This window comes from Ochotona princeps, chromosome 8 (genome assembly GCF_030435755.1).
Source record: "Ochotona princeps isolate mOchPri1 chromosome 8, mOchPri1.hap1, whole genome shotgun sequence".
Taxonomy (NCBI): domain Eukaryota; kingdom Metazoa; phylum Chordata; class Mammalia; order Lagomorpha; family Ochotonidae; genus Ochotona; species Ochotona princeps.
The window spans coordinates 12,184,398-12,200,302 of NC_080839.1; the positions used below are offsets into that span (position 1 = coordinate 12,184,398).

At 54.0% G+C, this 15,905-nt stretch overlaps 1 protein-coding gene and 1 pseudogene across 1 annotated transcript in view; both read left to right on the plus strand.

The window, feature by feature from the left end:
- The window catches only part of GPAT2 (glycerol-3-phosphate acyltransferase 2, mitochondrial), a 123,645-nt gene that overhangs the window by 47,801 nt on the left and 59,939 nt on the right, over nt 1–15,905 (plus strand). The gene's annotated exons all lie outside the window — the stretch shown is intronic.
- Nucleotides 674–5,138, plus strand: LOC131481050 (prefoldin subunit 2-like; annotated as a pseudogene).

The following is a 15,905-nucleotide window of genomic DNA, read 5'->3' on the forward strand; positions in this document are numbered from 1 at the left end:
GTGGGAAGAGGGGGTAGAGTGGGGGAACTGTCCCCTACAAGGCTGGCGGGTCAGCCCCCACCCCAGGAGCGTGGGGTACGGGAGACGGTGGCCAGGACCACAAGAGTATGGGAGCATGAGACAGTAGGGCCAGACAGAGAGGCCAGGCAGCAGAAGGGGTCATTCTGGTGGCAGCATGGAAGAACACTGTCTCTGTTGCTTGTTGGCTGTGGGACCCCCTGAACCTCTCTGAGCCCCAGTTGGCATGACACTGGCTGCTCGTAGACTGGGGAGGCGGATTGCGGTGCAGAGATGCTCAATGAGATGACATGTCCCTAGGGGTCTGAGGGCTGGGGTAGCAGAGCACACACGCACACACCTCATCATTCAGGGGCCTGATGATAGCAGAGTGGGCTCTAGCCATGCTCCTGAGGGGCTCCTGGAGAGCTGCTGCAGGTTCTTGCCAGGGTGCAGCTGGGAAGGGGAGGCTCTCAGACCAACATATTGAGTATGCCATGTGTGTGCTTCTAGCATTCATGCCATCTCCACGGCAGACATTAGGAATGGACCCCAGAGCTCTCTCTGGGAGCAGAGAGAAGGCTGCCAGTGAGTCCTAGGCAGGCATTTGCAAGTGATTGCTGGTGTCAAAGATGGAACCTACCAGCCTCCTGGTTCTGGGCAGAGGCTTCTCGTCATGATCGGAGCAGAGCTAGTGGACTCTGAGGTAAGTGGGCTGTGCTGCAGACCTCGAGGATTCCTGCATTGCTATGTAAAGGGGGAACCCAGGGTCCCCCAGAGAACCCGAGAATGCTGCATCAAGAAGGTCTGGGGCATAACCACTGGGCAAGGCCAGGCAGCCTGGTGGGTAGTGGAGCCTCCTCCGGCCAGCCTTGACCTGGACCAGAGTTGGACTTGACCCTGGACCCCTCCACCTGCACAGTATCCCTTACCAATGGGTCCACCACTCTGACTTCCCCACTCCGACAATATGGGGGCAAATTTTGCTGGGGTCTGGCAGTGCCTAGCTCACTGTGTGTCTAGTCTGAAAGCACTAAGCCAGTAATGCCCAGGGCAGGGCTGCTCTTGGCCCCAGGCTTTAGGGGGCATGGCAGAGGCCACCAGCTGACCAGCCAAAGCCTCCAAGGAGGGCAGCCCAGAGTGGAGCACACATCCTGCACAGCACGGGATTGGCCACGTTGGAGACATGCAAGTTCCAGACTGGAGGGGAATATCTTGAAGAGTTTGGAGGCGGGAAGGGACCTGCTGTGGGCTGTTGTCCCAGGATGGACAGTGGGGCCCATGACAAATAATTTTTACTTGGACCCCTTCCTGCCCTGAGCTCCGAGCTGGGCTCAGAGTTCCTTGTGCACCCCCAGAGTGTGTGTGTGTGTGGTGGGGTGGTGATGGGGGGAAGGCAGGTGGCACCAAGGCTGTGGAGCACTGAGGGATGGAGAAGATGCCACTTGGGAGCAGGCACTGGGGTGGGGCTGGCAGGGCTGACCTCTGGTAGGCAACACCCTGGAAACGCCTGAAGCTGGAGTGTCCTGCGGGAGAAGTGGCAGGTGGAAACAGGCTGTCCTGGCTGTGGCTGGAGGGGGTGTTGCCTTCTGACCCTAGGCTGTTCCTGAGGGATAGGGGACAGGGCTAAGTGAGGTCCCAGGACCTTACAGCCAAGCTCCTGAGGCAGCTGGCGAAAAATCAGTTGGGATGTCAGGGTCCTTGGTCTCCAGGAAGTGGGAAGGGTGATGAGTGGCAGGAGCAGCCTCAGACACTGCCCTCTGCCTGAGGGGACAGGGAGGGAGGGCCGAGAAGGCGGCGGAGGCAGCTCCACCAGCAAGTTTGTTTATTCTTTTGAGGCTGACAACTCTCCGCCTGCAGCTCCCAGGCTTTGGCAAAGGACACTGGTTCCCTGATCCTGTGTGTGGTTCCCCAGTGCCCCCCTATATGCCAAGCACTCCATCTCCTGGAAACCCGTTTAAAATCCCCTTGATGAGGAGCCAGAGATGGGGTACCCCTGAGGGAGGGGGAGGCAAAATGGATCAGGTTTCCAAGAGCCTTTTTGGAGGAAGAGAACAAGCTGGCTGCCCAAGGGCATTTCTAGTCTTTCCCCCTGCAGGTGCGCAGAGCAGGTCTAAAGGATGTAGGAACCTCGGGTTCCTTGGCCTGAGCTACTCAACCTCAGGTGTCCAGGCACTCAGAGCACAGGTCTGTGAGCGGGGTCAGCCCAGATGTGGTACCTCACAGCTCTCCCTGCCCTGGGCTGTAGCCAGTGAGTTTGCAGGCTTTTGGACATGCCTGGGTGAAGATGTGCTGGGTTCTGGGGCACAGCTAGTGGGCAGCCCAGCTGCCCTTGGGGTCAGAGCCCACTGGGGTGATGTGGGCACAGGCCCTCCTCCTCCTCTGACCCTGACCCGACCAGGATAGACTGCAGGTATTCTGCTCGATTCTGCCACTTACACCAGCCCAGATATCCTGGGACCAGTGCCCCCTCTTCCCATCCTCCACTCCTAGTCCTGGCTCAGAAGAGTAACAGCATGGTGGATCCTGGCTGCCTGGAAGGCTGTGGTCCTGGGGGGGCATGAACATGAGGGTGACTCTGAATGCTGGGCCCTGTGCCCTCTGACCACAGTCAAGGAGGAGGAGGAAGCAGACCCCTGTGCAGCCCACTGCTGCATGACTGGTGTCTGAGGGAGCCTGGCGCTGCCAGCAGGTGGCACGGGAGGTGTTGGCAGCAGCCTGTCTTCTCCCTTTTGTTTCCTCCTCCTCCTCTCTTCCTGTGTTACTGAATCTTCTGTTGATGACTTCCCCAGAAGGCCTCGCCAACTGCAGTCCCATCTCATCCATGCTCCCTCCTTCCCCCTCTTCCTGTCCCTGCTCCTGTCTCTCTTCCCTTCCCCCTCCCCCCACAGCCCTTCCCTTACAGCAGCCCCAATCCCCAGTGCCTCAGGAAGCCCCCCCCCCATCTCTGGGCCATCTCGGCCTCCCAGCTGGGCCACACACCCCTGTGGTCAGCCTGTCCTGGTCTTGGGAGTTACTTCTTGGAGACTCCTGGACTGTGGAGCACCCCCTGCTCTGACTGGGCAGCCTGAAATGCGAGTGGGGGGGGCAGGGGAGGGGCTAAAAGGGATGAGTGAGGCCAATGACTCAGGCAGGGCAGCTATGGGCACACAGGCTTCATGGCTGAGCTCCACCCCAGTCTGGAGTGACCCAGATGACAGTCTTGACTTCTGAAACTCCCCCAGACTCAGGAGACCACAACAAACAGAGCCTGGGTCCCATAGCTACCCTGCAAGCAAGCTCCCCAACTCCCCAAATCCTAGGGCATGAAGTGAACTGTCGTAACAGCAACAACTTTTGTGGTACCAGGTATGCAGAGAGTCAGGGGCAGCAGCCTGCGTCTTCTCATCCACCTGCCTCTGAACCTCCGTGGCAGGTGTTGGAGGGTAAGGGTTCTAAGAACAGCTGATCTCTAGGCCTGCCCAAGGTCAGAAGTTGATGGCCATAGCCTGAGAGGCAGATGGACAGAGCAGCAAGGCTGTGTTCTGAGCCTGACTTGCTTGCTGTGTGACCTGAGAAGTTACTCACCTTTTCTATTCCTGTGTTACAAATGAGGCCCCTGTTGCGCCTGCCTGGTGGATTGTGGGGTAGTTGTATGGAGATGCCTGCCACCAAGACAGTGCCTCAGTTTGCTGGGAAGAGGAATGGGGCCTGGGAACAAGGTGGTGGTGACTCAAAAGCTCAGTGTGGGATGGATTGCTGGGTTAGGAAGATCCTGTCTGGACTGAGGCAGAGGCCAGGCCTGATTGTGGCAGGGACAGGTGGGGTCAGGGACTGCCAAGTCCGTTTGCCTGGGCTGCAGGACCCATGAGGACTGCTCTCTCTTTCCCTTCTTGTTAACCAGTAATTACCCAGAATCTCTATGGCAGAGGTGGACCTGTTGTCATGACGACGCATTTCACCTCCTCAGATAAAAGCCTTGCTTGGGGGCCTGGCATGGTACAGCCACTGCCTTCAACACCAGCATCCCCTATGGGTGCAAGTTCTTGCTCCACTTTCAATTCAGCTCCTTGCCAGTGGCCTGGGAAAGCAGCACAGGATGGCCTACAGGCTTGGCCTTGCATCCTCACAGCAGACCAGATAAAGCCCCCCGGCTGTGGCTTCAGCTTGGCCCCGACTTGGCCATTGTGGCCATTTGGTGAGTAAATCGGTGGATGCAAAATCTCTCTCTTCTCTCTCTCTCTCTCTTCCTTTTTCTCTATAACTCTGATTTTCAAATAAATAAAGAAATCTTGTTTTGAAAAATTTTTATTATTACTGGGAGGGCGACATCACCCTTGGGTTGGTGAAATTGGCAGCATTTCAGAACTATCCAAACCACTTGGACAGAACCCTCGGAACACGTACACATTGAGACTCCGGGTTGATGTGAGGTGGTGGTTCCTCATCCCTGGGTACTGGGAAGTGTGGAAACTCATGGGTGGTTTTCCCCTTTGTCTCTCCCCTTCCCCCAGGAACAACAAATAGAAACAGCAAATTTGGAAGCAATGAGTTCACCCAATTTTCCCTAAACCTCGATCCTTCCCATCCCGATCAACCACGTAATTATTATTTAAAAATAAAATCTAAAAAGAGAAAAAAAAAAAGGAAAAGAAATTTTTCAAAACCCTGCTTGGGGCAAAGACATAGAACCCAGCAGTAGCACAGGCAAGAGCCGCGGGAGTGGCATGGGGAAGGGCCCGGTATGGACCCAGCAGGTGTTGGCTGTCTTTAACTGCCTTCGTGATGGGGTCCCAGCATCCAAAGCAGCTGAGATGGCAGTGGAGTTCGAATGAGCACAGCCTGAGGATCGATACACTGAAGCAGGTGGATGAAGCTCACAAGTGCTATGGCACGGTTGCGGGGGGGGGGGGGGGGGGCTGGAGGGGCGCTGAAGGAGCAGGCTGGCAAAGAGGCACTTCCCGCCCTGGAGAACAGTCTGATCCCTGAGAGCCTGGCACAGCAGCTTCAGTAAAAAGGGAAAAGAACTACACGGGTTCTGGGAAAATCACCACGTTCGTCTCATGGGGGAAGGTGAGAAGCCAGTCATCAAGGAAAACTCAGGAGGGCTGGGGCGAGGCCGGTCAGCTGGAGTGTTGGGCTCCGAAGGACCAAGGCCTTAGCATCTTTTTTCCTAACTGGATTCCCGCTTCTGATTCTTCTTGTGTCTGATATTGTATTTTTGTTGTTGTTGTTAGTTAAGTGTTTTGGTTGTTTAAAAAAAAGAAAAAAATCCCTGCTGTGCCCTCTGCCTCCGCTGGGGACCCAGCCAGTCAGTCCTGCTTCTCTCTTCCCTGAGTTGCTCCTGTTTTTCAGATGTCCAGAAATTTGCTGTTTCGCTTCCTTGTCTCTGTTTCACTGCGGGTGTCTCTCACCTTCTTCCCTCATCTCTGGGTGCAGTGAGATGGCAGGAAGGGGGGTGGGGTGGGGAGGACAAGCAGGGTGGGTCTGCTCTGGCAGGGGCCTGGCTCTGGGGCAGATGAGCCCCACCCAGCTAGGCAGTTCCTAGCCTCCCCAGCCCTGGGGCAAGCTTGGGTGAAAGCCAGGATACCTCTCCTCCTGGCCAGGGGGCCTGGAGCTCTCCCTCCCCTACATCCTCACCCCGAGGGCATACACATCTGCCGCCTGCAAGCTGCCCCAGGAGGTTAGTGGCACAGGCTCACAAAGCTCTAGTAACTTGCTCGAGATTACTCAGTTGGCCAGTGGTGGAGGCAGAGCTAGTTCACTCCCCGGATGACCACAATGGCCAGGGCTGCAGTATGATTTTTTTTTGTGTCTTCCATGTGAATATGGGGGCCCAAGCACTTTCACTGCTTTTCTCCGGCACATTAGCAGGCAGCTGGATTGGAAGTGAAGCAGTCAGGTCTCGAAGTAGTGCCCTTATGGAATGCTAGAGCCACGGGTACTTACACCACAGTGTAGGCCTCTGTGCCCATGTGTTTCTGTCTCCTGTGCCTGAGCATCGCATTCAAGTCACCAGAAAGGTCCCATAGATGGGTGACAACATGTGCTGTGAGGTGACCGCAGCACCCAGCAGCCCCTGGCCTCATGCCCTGAGCCTGAGGTGTAGGCACCATACCTAGGCTGGCCTTACCCAGCCAGGAGCATCCACGTCCTTCTTCCTCCGTCTCTCCCGTCCCTGGAGAGTCGCTAGGGCCTTGGAACACGCTGTCCTGATCGTGGTTGTCGGGATGATGGAAAGCGGGTTATTTTTAACAGCCAAGAATCATGAACAAAAGCCTCTTCCAGACCGGAAGGGGACATCGGGGAGGGTGGAGACCATAGTTCCAGAGCCTCACACCCTCACTCTGCCCTCATGTCTCTCCATCTTGCTTCTCTTAGCCTGAGAGCCTCATGGCTTAGGGTAGGCCCTGGGCTTGGGGGGATCTGGGGCAGAAGTGGCCACCACTTGGCCCTCAGTACCACCAGAGAGGCTGCTGCTAGGGCTTGGGGGCGTCTCAGAGGTGGTTCCCCATTTCTCCTCCAGCAGGTGCATGGCTGGGAGCTCATCAGGGCTTGTAGCTACCCCAGGACGGCAGGCAGCCCAGGCCTGTACCTGCTGACCAGGCTACATTCCCTTCTTCTGGATCTTTCTGTGTCTGTGAGGGAGGCAGCTCATTCTCCATGCTCCCAGGTCCTGCCCAGCATGAACTGGAGCCCACATGCTCTGGATGGCAAGAGTGACCCCCTGGTGTCTTTAGGGGCCTTGGCTACTGCTGGTCCTGCCACCTGTATTCTATCGTGAGGTAGGGCCTGTGCTGGCCACTTTCCTTCCTGACCCATCCCACCGTGGAGGGGTGGATGTACCTTCCCTGCTTCTATTTGGCGGGGGGGAGTCTCAGAATCACCCTAAACAGAATGTCCTTTGGAAAGACACAGGGGTCACCTCTCACCAGAGACGCTGGGGCCTGGGGTCCTGGACACTGCCCAGTTCTTATGCCACATGCCATGGGACGTGTCCTCCCTCCTCTGTAGGCCTGTGGCCCACACTGGATCCCGTCCCAGGGTCTGGGCGTGGTCAGACGGACCTGGGGGCAGCACTTGCGTGCTGGACCCTCACTTCTGACTGAGTCCCTCATGAGCCCCTTGCAGTCTGAGCTCAGGGAGGCCTTCCTAAATGACCATCCAGGTGGCCGACAAAGCCCTGACTCGCATGGACACCGCCCAGAGCAAGAAGCCGGGTGCCTCACTCAACTTCTCAACACCCACCAGAAAGAACATGGCTCTGACTACTCCCACCACAGATTAGTGTCACACAGTCTAGAACTTTCTTTTCTTTCTTTTTTCTTTTTTAAAGATTCATTTATTGGAGAAGCAGTTACAGAGAGAGAGAGGGAGGAGAGAGGAAGAGTGAGAGAATGAGAATCTCCCATCCACTGGTTCATTCCTCAAATGGTCACATTGAACTGATCCAAAGCCAGGAGCCAGGAGCTTCTTCTTGGACTCCCACATGGGTGCAGGGGCCCACTTGGATCATGTTCTACTGCTTTCCCAGGGAACTGGACTACAAGTGGAGCAGATGGGACTTGAATCGGTACCCATAAAGGATGCTGGCATTCAGGTGGAGGCTTTACTGGCTATGCCATAGCATCACTCCCTGATCTAGAGATTTCTAACAACATGCACAGACTCTGTGTGTCTGGCTTCCCCTGTGCCTCGCAACTGACCCAAGGAAAGAATCTTCACGTTTTCTTGCTATTTGAAAGGCAGCTATGCTTACCACTATACCGCCAACATGCTGGGCGGCTATTCAAAAATCCTGTTGCAGGAGGTGCCTACTCAAGTCTTTTATCTATTTACAAAATTGAGGGTTTTTATTTTTTAAACTGGCTCACAAAGTTATTTAGGAATAGTCCAAAAAACACATTGTTTAAATTGAGGTAGAATTCATATTATATAAAAGTAGCCATTTAAAAAGATACAATTCGGGCCTGGCACAGTAGCCTAGTAGCTAATGTCCTCGCCTTACACATGCCAGGATCCCATATGCTCACCGGTTCTAATCCCGGCTGCCCTGCTTTCCATCCAGCTCCCTGTTTGTGGCCTGGGAAAGCAGTTGAGGACAGCCCAGGCCTTGGGACCCTGTACCCACGTGGGAGACCTGGAAGAAGTTCCTGGCTCCTGGCTTCGGATTCGCTCAGCTCTGGTGGTTGCGGCTGCTTGGGGAGTGAATCAATGAACAGGAGATCTTCCTCTTTGTCTCTCCTCCTCTCTCTATATCTGCCTTTCCAATAAAAATAAAATCTTAAAAAGAAATGTTTTAAAAATAGGATACAAGTTAGTGGCATTTAGTTCATTCTCAATGGTGCACTGCCATCATCTCTGACTTGTTTCCATTCTCATCACCCCAAAGAAAACTCCGCTTCCATTAAATAGAAGTAGTTACTCCTCATCTCCCTTCTCTCCAGTCACGGACAACCACCCCTGCCCACCCTCTCTCGGTACACTCTGCATAGTTGAGAGAGGATTTCATAAGACTGTGGCCTCTTGTGTCTGGGTCCTTTCATTTGGCATCATTTTTGCCTCAGTATGGACAGTGCCTTTCTTCTTACTGTACATGATTGCCCCGTGACATGGATATACCACACTGTCTGCTCAGCAGTTGGGGGGCATTCGGGCTTCTCCACCTTCTGGCTACAGTGCATGGGCCATTGTAGACACGTGTGCACCAGGAGTGGGGTTGCTAGGTCATGTGGTAATTCTATGTTTAGCTTGTTGAGGTGCTGCCAAACTGTGTTCCAAAGCAGCTGTGCTATTTTATGTTCTTCTCAGCAAATGGACGAGGTTTCCAACTTTCCCACATTCTCAGCGGCACGTTTTAGTGTTTGTTTTTAAAAATTCTGGTTGACTCTAGTGGTGTGAAGTGATGTCTCATTGTGGTTTTGATTTGTGATTCCCAAATGGCTAGGGATGGCAAAAATGTTCTTGGGTGCTTGTAGGCCATTTGTATATCCTCTCTGAAAAAACAGCTACTCATATCCTTTCACCACTTTTATTTTCCAGTTGGGCTATTTTTCTTCCGTTTATTGAGTTATGAGTGTTCTTTGTATATGCTGGGTATTAAACTTTCGTTAGATCTGTAAGTATGTAACTTTCGAATACTTGAATTCCCAAGGTTATTTTTCATTTTCCTGATGCCCATAGGTTTAAAATTTTCACAAAATGTAATTTATCTATTTTTTTCTTTTGTTGTTAGTGTTTTGGGGGCAGGGGGAGTCAGTCAGAAGGATGCGCTGCTCTGTTTTCTTTCAAGAGTTTTATTTTCGGGCCTGGTGCGATAGCCTAGCGGCTAAAGTCCTCACCTTAAGCGCTCCAGGATCCCATATGGGCGCCAGTTCTAATCCCGACAGTTCCATTTCCCATCCAGTTCCCTGCTTGTGGCCTGGGAAAGCAGTTGAGGATGGCCCAAAGCTTTGGGACCCTGCACCCGCATGTGAGACCCAAAAGAAGTTCCTGACTCCTGGCTTCGGATTGGTGCAGCACCGGCCGTGGCGGTCACTTGGAGAGTGAATCATTGGATGGAAGCTCTTCCTCTCTGTCTCTCCTTCTCTCTGCATATCTGATTTTGCGATAAAAATAAAATAAATCTTAAAAAAAGACTTTTATTTTCAAGCGCTTACGTTTAGCTCCTTAATCCATTTCAAGATTTTTTGTTTTTTTTTTAATATGGTGTGAGGTTGGGGTCCATTCTTTGACACATGGCTATCCGGTTTGTCAGTATCATTTGACCAAAGGTTCCTTCTTGTTGAAAGCGCTTGGCACCCCCTGCTGAAAATCAATTGAGTGTAGAGAGAGGGAGCTATTTCTGGATTCTCCAGTCCATGCCACTGGCCTATGTGTCTATCATTTATTTTTCCAGGACCACATTGTTTGTGTTCTAAAATGTATTTCTGTTCCCTGAAGAGGCCAGGCCTTTTTTGTACTTGTTGTTTCCTTGCTGTGGAGTGTGTTCCCTCCAGGGTGCTTTCTGGAAGAGCATCCTTCCCAAGCCATCCCCTGCCACTCCGCCACATTTGAGATGATTTTGTTTTCTGCCAGCCCTTGTCACATTTGAAATTGTAAACTGCGTGAGGACCAAATCCCTCAGTTATTGAATGTAAGGAACTTGAACACAACAAGCACTAAAAGTGTCATCGAACACAAAGTCCCCATTCATTGACCTGGAATGCCCTCTCTCACTTCCTGGCCCTACTGAAGTGTCACCTCCTCCCTGTAGCCTTCGGTGCTTCCTTTATTGGCAGTGTTGGACCTCCTGTCCTTGCGTGGCAGCCACGTGGAGGAAGGGATCCTCCTCCTTTGCAGTGAGTAGACTTTTGTGTGGAGCCTGAGTGTGGGGGACTCGGGTGAAGGCACCCTTGGGTGTGGGACTTCTGGGAGTTTACTGCTCATTTAATCCATGAGGCAAAGTCAAAGAAAATCTAGTAGCCTGTAACCATAGTGTCTGGGATGATTGCTGTTTTCTGTTCAGAAATGTAGGAGTTAAGTGAGAGACCACGGGTAGAGACCAAAACCATGAGTTCAGTTGTCCAGAAGCAACTCCATGGCCATGGCAATGTGGGAAGACAGGAACACCTCCAGGGCAGCTGGGATCCGGGACTCACAGTGGTGACTCTGATGGGCTGCATGCCTGTGGTGGGGACACACCACTGAGTTTCAGACTTCACAAGTATGTGCAAGTTACACAGGAGGAAATGGAAGCTCAGGGGCGGTGTGCAGCTTGCCCAGGGCACACACCCAGAACAGCAGTGCACAGCCAGCCCCCTGACTCCATGCCTTGCCCTCCTACTCTCCCCTCACACCTAGCAGGGCTGCTGCTACAGGAGTTATTTCTGCCCAGGGGGCGGGGGCTCTTTATCCCTAGGGCTGCCCCCTAGCAGGGGGTGGTGAGGCAAGGTGCCAGCTTGGAGGAGGTGCTGAAACCCCAAACCTCAGGTGCCAGCAGGAGAAGCTACACATAACTGCGTAGGCTTGAAGATGGGACCTCTCTAGACCAAGTAGTTGAAATGAGTGAAGATTCCACCCCCTTCCCATTGACTCTTCATTATCTGAGCCTCTTCCTGCCTCACCTTCCTCCCAGGCAGAAGACCCTTGGGGCGGGAGGGGGGTGGGGCTGGCTCAGCTGCCAATTTCCCTGCAAGGTCTCTTGTAGCTCCTTGTGCCAGCAGAGGGGCACCTGGTCTCCCACTTTTGCTGGGGCACCTGGGAGGGGTGGTGGTGGTGGTTATGTGTGGTGGGAAGAACGTGGCTATGGCCTCTGCTCTGGGAGCCCTTGCAGGTACAGCTTCCTTAGGCACATGTGTGGTCTCCCCAGAGGGGCTCCTGCCTCCCCTCTGGCTCCCATGCCCAGGGCCCGGGGCAGGTGTCCCTAGACTGCCTACCCATCTCCAGCTTTCCAGGTTGAGGCTCTCTGTCCATAGGCATTGCCTTTCTGACACAGCCTCAGAGCCCGAGTGTGCTGCTTCCCAGGGATGGGGAGCAGAGGCCGAAGACAGAGAGCAGGAACAGGAAGGAAGGAAGGAGCAAGTCAGCTGGCTGTACTCCCTGGTGCCGTGCAGCCTTGGGCAGGCTGCCTCCCCTTTCGGGGCAGCAGGCCATCAGCAGTGGACTAGGGAGGGCACAGTGCCCATGAGGCTTTTGAAAATGAGGTGAGAGGTGGAAACCAAGCCAGAGAACAGGCTTTTCCCCAGGCTAGCACTGGCAGGCAGGGGCCACTGAGTGGTTGTTATGGAGGCTGCAATGGGGCCTGAGGACCAACATGGGGAAGGGTCAGTCGCTGGCTCCAGGGTCGGGGTGGGGCTAGGGTGAACCCCCAAAAGGGCTCTCTTATTTCTCCGTGCAAAACCTGGAAAGGCTTCGAAAGGACCAAGTGGGATGCTAGGGAGGTGTCACCCAGCAGCTCTGAGCTGGCTGGATGAGGGTACAGAGGCTCATGGGAACCAGCAGGTACCTGAGTACCAGGTGACCCCCACAGGTCAGAGATCTGTGATCAGGGGCTCAACTCCCTGCCTGCCTGCCCACCTATACTCCCCCTGGGGAGGAGGCCACACACCCATGGCTCCTTCACCGGCATCCTGCGCTGGCCTAGGGTGAGGTGGGTGGGGAGAGTCAGGGTGCCAGCCTTAGGTTCTGTGTGTGCCAGGCTCCTGGACAGACTGCAGGCAGCCTTTCCACTTGCCAGCCTCCGAGAAGGCTCCTCTCCCTCCCTCCACCACATGTCTTGGGCCACCAGGCCCTGACCTAAGGTGGCTGCTAAGAGATGGCTTCGCCTGCAGAGTACACTCTGCTGGGCTAATGGCTCCTCCTTGCTGGACCTGAGTGATGTCCCTGGCGCCTACAATGAATGAGATGTGGTTATTGGTCTCATGTTTGCCTTCGTTACTGCCTTCCAGAGCCACTCCTGCAGAGGTGAGGGGTCCTCGCACTTCTGGAGCATGGGGACAGAGAAGGATGAATCTAGAACAAGCAGGGCTCCAGAGATTTGGGTTGGGTGGCAGGGACCTGGCTGCCCTTGTTGGTGCCCATCCTGGTTCCCCCCTGCCTTCTGTGCTGGGCAGCCTTATCTCTCTGCAGCCCAAACTGGCCCACAGAGCTCAGGGCCTCAGGCCTGCCAGTCAGTGGCTCTTTTGCTGCCCACAAAACACTGTCTAGGTACCACTGCTGTCCTTTGTCAGGCCTCAGAGGGATGGGTCCATGGCCATCCATGGCCATTGACATTCTCGGGGATCCCCTCTTTCCCAAGTGCCCCCATTAGGCCATACTCCCAGCCCCTTTGATCCAGGAAAAGGGGTGGTGAGAGACACACACCATGTCTCCCAAGCACGATCCTCCCTCAGTTTCCCCTTGGTAGTGTTCTTGGGGCCACCGGCTCAGGACGGCAGCCCCAGACGGAGAATGGATCCAGGTTTCTGTGTTGTCACTGCCTGGAGTCACCCTGGCCGGTGAGGTGAGCAGGGAATTGACTTGTGCTTGGTCGCAAAGATTTGGACGCTCTGTGTTCTAGCAGTCAGCCTGTCCTGACTTGCAGACCTCTAAGGAGTGTGTGTGTATGAGGGGGGTGGGGAAAGTCACCCAGCACTGGACTCAGTTTTCTCATCTGGGAAATGGGACCCTAGCACCCAGCTCCATGCAAAGCATGGGAAAGGGAGAGTGAGAGAGCACCAGGCTGCCTCTGCCTGTGCCCTTCCACACCTGTTCTCCTCTGGGCCTCTGTAGAGCCGCCACCCAGGAGCTCCACTCCACCCCCTGCCATGGTACCACTGCTGTGCCCTGTGGCCCGAGGACACTGCCCAGCACTGCCCTTGCTACAGGAGGCTTGTCTGTCTGTATGTCTGCCTGCCACACAGCACTTGCACAGTGCCCTCCTCGGCACTTTGATTTGTAAAAGTGCAGGAGTCCAGCCTCGCCTGGGCCTTGGCATTTGGGCAATGTGAGTGAAACCATGAAGCTAAAACTGTTTTGAAAAATGGGAAAGGCTGCCCAGGCCTTTAGGGTCAGATTTCCTGCTGCCTGGGCTCCCTAAAGTGGCTCTCAGCAGGATGCAGGCAGTGGGGCCTGGCACCCTGACCAGGGTCTATCTACTCCCCAGCCTGATGTGCTCCTGCGCTGCCCTCAAGATGCTGGCCAGCTGCGGCTGTCAGCCAGCCAGGCGCCCCACAGGCTAAGAGCCCGGATGTGACCCAGCCTCAGCTCTCTCCTCCTTCTTTACTTCCACTGCCTTTCTTCCTTCTCCCTCGCTCCTTCCTCTTCCAAGCACAGGATCCAGAGTGCCGGGCTGCCCCTGGGGAGATGGGATGAGGGACTAGGCCACCACACAGGTACAGGGGAGGGGAGGAGAGGGAGATGAACGCAGAACTGGCTCTGGGCCCAGGGTTCCGATTTCACGGGATTGTTGCAGTGCCATCAGAGAGCTATGTTGGGTGGGAACAGGGCCAAGCTGGAGGGAAAGACACAGCTGGCCTCTGGCTGCCACTATCCCAGCTTCCGGACAAGGCTGGGAAGAGGAGCCCAACTGGACCACGAGGTCCCATTTCCCTCTCCTGTTTCACTGATGCTTGGCTCTCAGGGAGTTGGAGTGGAGGGTAGGGGGGCAGGGAGAATGATCCATGACAGGGGTGGGGAATGGATCCATGGGTCACCCCAGAGGGAGGCCCAGTATCTTCTGTAGGTGCTAATCCAGGCTGGGAGAGGATGCTGGGCAGGCAGGATGGCTCCCCAAAGCCCCCTCCAAGCTGTTGGCCCTGGGAGACTTGTACCTCTTAGGAATCCCCTCTGAGAGCCATACACACACACTCACACTGTTGCAGTGACACCAGCAGGCCTCTGGGCAGAGGGGGAGGACACGCTCACGGCCTTAGCACGTATGTTGCCCTAGTGACCCTGTCCCTTACTGGCTGTGTCTGCAGGGCCGCACTCCATGGCTCTGTGGCCTGGCTGCAGGTGCAGCTGCTCATGGCCTTGGCAGTGTCTATCCAGGTGGCCCATGTTTATAGGCTCTGCTAAAAACCACAGCTGAAGTTCATCAGTTATAGAACCCTGCTTCCGTTGCTGGAAAGAGATAACAGCTTCTGGATTTTCATCGTAACAGAAAATGCTGCCCTGAGCAGATTGTGTGGACAGAGTTCTCCAGTCCATGACTGGCTCAGAGGCGATTCTCAGAGCTTGGGTTGCTGGCTCCAAAGATGCGGAGGGTTTGAAAATCTAGACACATCAGAGATGGAAAGGCCTCAGAAGCCACCTGCTCCCTCCAGCCTCAGACTGGAGGCTGAGCACAGACGGGGAGCCCAGCAGGTTTGCAGCCTTGGTGACAGGTGGTATTGCTGAGCTCTGGGCTCCAGCTTATTGGCCTGAGGATGATCCTGAGCTATGGCTCAAGCCCTCTCCCCACCAAGCGCACTTTCGAAAGATACCTGTTTTGAGGTAGAACTCACACGCTGCAGGATGAACCCACTGAAAGTTTGCATTCCAATGGCTTTTAGTACATTCACAGGGCAGGTTAGACATTCACCAGAGTCATTGGGTTTAAGGCATTTTCTTTGGGTCCTGCGCAGTGGCTCAGTGGTTAAATCCTTGCCTTGGGTTATAGGGAGGCAGGGACAGCTGTCTTCCCTCAGCTCCATCATCATTCCTTGCACTGTGTGGGGTGCCGGCCCCTCTGCACGTGCAGCACTTGGCCTTGCCCTTTTCGCTAACACCGCTGCAGTGGGGATATAGCTGTAGCTCATTGTGGTTTTGCTTTGCGTTGTCCTGATAGCTAGCGCAATCTGACATCTTGTTTCCAGTCTTCATTGGCCATTTCTGTATCTTTGGAGAAATGTGTATTTAGATCCTTTGCTATTAGATGATTTGCCTTTTCATTATTGAAGTGTCTTTGTACATTCTAGATACATGTCTTTTCTCATCAGTGACTTGCATATATTTTCTCCCGCTCAGTTGGTTGTCCTTTCATTCTCTTGACAATATCTTCTGGAGCACAGATGTTTTTAATTTTGAAGAAGCCCAACATATGTGATTTTCTCTTTGCTTGTTCATGGTTCTAGTGTCATAACTGAGAAGTCATTGCCTAATGTAATGTCATGGAGATGATTTACACTCATACTTTATGCATTTTGTAGTTTTAGTTCTTGCATGAAAATCTTCAATCAATTGTGAGTGGATTTTTATGCAGTGTGAGGTAGGGATCCAACTCCATTCTTTTGCATGTGGGTGTCCAGTTGTCCATATGCCATTTAATGAAGAGGCTGTTATTGCTCCTGTTGAGCAGTCTTGGCACCCTTGTTGAAAATCAGATGAGTGTCAGGGAGGGGTGATTTCTGGATGCTCAGCTCTGCTCCATTGATTGGAATGTGCTGCTTTTATTAGCAGGTGCCGTGGGATCTTGATATAGATGTGAA